Consider the following 4,530-nt stretch of genomic DNA (forward strand, 5'->3'; position numbering starts at 1 on the left):
ACAACCTCCCAATATGAAAACAGTTTATTATACAGCACAGAGACTGAGCTTTGAGCATGAGCTAGGACTATAGTAAACAGGCTTCACATTTGGGGATGTGTGAAGTGACACAAACAAACATACTCCTCTCCAAGGTGGTTCTGTAATTAAGTGAGAGCACTAAGAGATGGAAAATGTTTGTGATTTTTTTTAGGAGAGGAGCCTAAAGGAATTCAATGTATCAATTGCAATTACAGTCAGTTCTCATTATCCACTAGGGTTAGGTTTGTGGAAAGCCTAGCAGCAACTGTTACCCTGCACATGCCTGATCTCGTCTGATCTCGGAAGCTAACCAGGGTCAGGCCCGGTTAGTACTTGGATGGGAAACTGCTTGGGAATACCGGGTGCTGTAGGCTTATACCATAGTCTTTCGAGACTGAAGGTTGCCAACCAGTGGATACTGAATTAGCAGGTACCGAATCACTGAGCCTATGGGGAAAAGGGGGTTAGAATTCCAGAGACCCCCTTCACCATACACTCTACAAACTGTGTGAACCTGAATCTTAATTTGAAGACTATGGGGCTGGGGGGTAGCGAGGGCTCATCAACACTTCCAATAGCTGATGCTTTCTCCTCTGTGCTGGACATCCCTCGATACACCAGAGATTGTGTTGATGGCAATTTCTCCATGTTTGCTATCCCTGTTTAACAAACAGGGATATCCCCAGCTGACAAACAGCCCGATCCTGAGCTGCCCAGTGCATGGGGCTGCAGCGGCACCAAAAATGGCTGCTGCTGCATCCAGTGCACCCCAGGCAACTGCTGCCACCTTCTTGAGAGAAGGGGACTTTTGTCCCCTTTCCCTGGTAAAGTGAGTAGCCCCAAAATGGGCCTACTCAGTTCTACGATGACCCAAGAGTCGGCATAGAATTTAGAGCCTCCATGTCAGATGGACAGCTCAACGCGGAGGCTCAGGTTCCTGTAGAGCTTCACTCCACTGGTCCCGCCTCCCTCCTGCCCTACTCCCTCCCCTGGCACGTCTCCTCTCTACCCTCTCCCTACCTCCCCTGCCCCGGAACACCTCCTCCCTGCCTCCCCCCCACACCCCCACCTACCTCTCCGCTGCTTGGCAGTCCGCGCGTCTGCTGAGCAGTGGAGCTCTGGTTTTTTATGATGTTTTTTTATGATGGTTTTTTATGATGTGTTAATATGTTTTTATTTGTTTTTAAATTATGTTTTTAATATGTTGTAAGCTGCCTTGAGTCCCTTCAGGGAGAAAGGCGGTGTAAAAATAAAGTTATTATTATTATTATTATTATTATTATTATTAGCCCAGCACTGGGCTAGCGGTAAGCCAGTGCGCACTTGTTAGGATTGGACCCAAAGTCCTTGGCTTCAGCACTGCTGTCATGTTCAGTTGTGTCTCAGAACAGGGAGTATCTCAGGAGGCATTTCCTTTGAAACCTGTTCTGCCTTACTACTTCACCAGCTCCTGAATCAGCTGGAACTATTCAGGCCTGCCCAAGCCCTATTTGTTGGAATTAGCCTGGAAGCTGAAAACAGAAAGGCTGCACGTTCTACATGAAAGCACTGAAAAGATCATTTTGTCTTGTCCAAACAGCTGCTATTACTGGTAAGTGAGCGGAATCAGCAGGCAATGGCTCCATGTCACCCTATTAAAATTAATGGATAGCGATAAGGGGCTTTTCATCCAATGCAACCTAGTTCAAGACGACCCAACAAATCTTCTTCCAGCACAAAGAGCCCCATCCAAGTTTTGTTCAATGCCGTGCTTAACACTTCACTGCTTAACACTGGCCAATTGCTAAGTCGGCTTCCCTCCTGTTCCAAACTCAAATGAGAAATTCCTCATTTAATTAGTGAAATTTTTGCAGCCATCAATAGCAAATACTCTTTTAACAGGGAGCAATAATAAATTAATAAGCAATTAAAGTAGATCTAATTTGTTAACACGACATGTGAATAAAAAGGGGAAGTGGGGGAGGAATATAACCATTGTTGTGAATCACCGTACAGTTAATTAACAGCAGCTTATCAGGATTTTGCTCTGGCAGCCTAAAAATGTGGCGGCTGCTATGCTAATACTCAGATTTTGGAAAGGGTCCCCCATTCAATGACAGGAAAACACATGAGCTCATTCTGAATTGGAAAACAAAGGGTCCAAGTGGTTATGGTCCGTGGGCTAGAATCTAATTTGATCCCCTAGTGCAGTGGTTCTCAAACTTTTCAATAGCAATACCCATGTATTAGAATGACAATCTGTCAGAACCCACCAGAACTGATGTCATTAACCTAGAAGTGATGTCATTAACCCTGAAATGATGTCATGGCCAGAAGCGACATCATCAATTTAGGCTTCAAATCTTAGCCACAATCAGCCAAAGGTCCCATTACATAGCACCTTCATGCTGTCATTTTGCATAGCTCAGAATTCAAACATTCCAGCTTGGAAGTCATAGTAGAACACAGACTTGGATCCTTCTCCAACCACACAGCCCTCTCCCTTTCCATTATCCCATCTTCCCACCTATTCAGAGCAAAGCACCATGCCTCTCTCCTACCCAGAGCCCACCCTGCAAACAGCTCTGTACCCTGTAGTTTCAGCTCTGTATTTTCAATGGTGGCTGAGCTACGTGCTACAAGACCCACCTGAAATTGACTCACAACTCATCTAGTGGGTCTTGACACACAGTTTGAGAGACACTGTCCTGGTGGATGCTGCCACCAGAACAGATGCAAGGGCTGCAGCTCACCAGTTCTGGATATGGAAGGCCCCTGGTTCAACCTTATCTCCAGGGAAAAAAGTCTTACCTGGAAACTACTGGAGAAATGCTACTAGTTAGAACGGATGATTCTAAACTGGATGGGTCAATGATTTGACTCAATGTAAGTCACTTTCCTATTTTCTCCAAGTCAGAGAGAAAAGTGCTGGGAATGGAACTCAGCTAGCTATAGCCAGGCAGCTGCGTGCAGCTGATTCTTCCTCTTTAGGACCCAATCTTAGCTGTTGCCTGGGGCAGGGATCATGAGACAAGGATGAAAATCAAGCCAGTCTTGCATACAAATAACATCAAGGAATCATACCTGAGCCCTTGTTCCACTTACCTTTCTGCAGATTCTTCTCTGCAGGCTGTATTTGTTTTTTTCTGCCAGACTTTCTTATACAGGCTTCTGAGCAAGCATTTTGCAGCACAATCCTGTGCACATCAACTCAGAGGGAATCTCAGTTCAATAAAATGTAGTCCTGTGTAAGTGTGTTCAGGATTACAACCTTAGTAACCTGACCAGAGTAGTTTCCTTTTAAAGCAACAGCAAAATCTTTGATGCCACTGAAGAGCTTTGATTCAAAAGTCAAGGCTATTGACCAGGGCTGCTCACAGGGATCATATTACCCTTACATGATGTGAGTTGCATTGCTTGTACATTTGTTCACATCAGTGTGCTGGTGAATACCTTCATTAGTGTTATCATCACCCTAAATAGCTTAGGACAGCTGTTTGCAAACTCTCTAGGAGAGTTTGAACCACAGTAAGTTCTTGCAGGGGTGGGGGGGAGGCAGTGACACGATCCCCAGGATTGTGTCGCTAAGGGGGCTGCAGGGACTGGGATGCACTCACCTGTCCCTGCAGCAGCCTGTCAGGCTGCTGCAACCTTCTGCAGGGCTCCCCACAACTTTAAAAATGAAAGTGGAGCGATCACAATCCACTTCCACAAAACCAGAAGTGGAGCTTGATAGCTGCTCTTTCACTTCTTAAGCCCCACAGAGCCCTGCAGAAGGTCGCACAGGGCTCCCCGCACCCCTAACAGGCTGCTGCAGGGACTGGTGAGTGCATTCCAGTCCCTGTAGCCCTGCTAGTGATTCAATTCTGAGAATCACATCACTGCCTCCCCCCTGTCCTCACTCCTTAAGGGGAAAGCGGCCAGGGCTCTCTGGCTGGGGTGTCGTGATGCCCCAGTTTGAAAAGCCCTGCCTTAGAACATTAAAGGCCATCAACAGTGGCTCTCCTCCAGTGCAACTGGTACATAAGGCATCCAGTAAAAGCAGGACCTTTTCTATGGTGGCACCAACCTTATAGAACATTCTCCCATCAGACGCCCATAAAGCGCCAATCTGTTCTCATTCTGGTGTAGTGTCAAAACAATTATTTTTGGGGCGGGGGGTGGTGGTGGTGGTGGTGGTGGTTTCTGAAGGTGATTTTTGTTGACTGTTGGGATTTAGTTTGCTTTATCAGATTGTTTTGTGGGGTTTTTGTGTTTGTTGTATATTGTTTATACTTTAATTCTTTGTACATGGTCCTGGGCTGCCCTCCAGGTAGGAAAGGTGGGCGATGAGCTGTTTCCAAATAAATAAAGGCAATTAAAAAACTACTGATGGAAAGGTAAAGCACACTCGACATTCAAGGTTGTCTCTCTGCTATAAGTTTACAAAGCATCCCTCAGTGCATTGTTTTGCTGATGTCATACTCCTTTTTCTTCTTACAGGGCAAGCCTATATACACTACCTGGGAGTAAGTCTTACTGAACTCAGTG

At 45.9% G+C, this 4,530-nt stretch overlaps 1 pseudogene; it reads left to right on the forward strand.

The window, feature by feature from the left end:
* Positions 1-274: 274 nt before the first annotated feature.
* LOC136663507 (5S ribosomal RNA) lies at positions 275-395 on the forward strand (annotated as a pseudogene).
* Positions 396-4,530: the final 4,135 nt, after the last annotated feature.

This window comes from Tiliqua scincoides, chromosome 12, assembly GCF_035046505.1.
Source record: "Tiliqua scincoides isolate rTilSci1 chromosome 12, rTilSci1.hap2, whole genome shotgun sequence".
NCBI lineage: Eukaryota > Metazoa > Chordata > Lepidosauria > Squamata > Scincidae > Tiliqua > Tiliqua scincoides.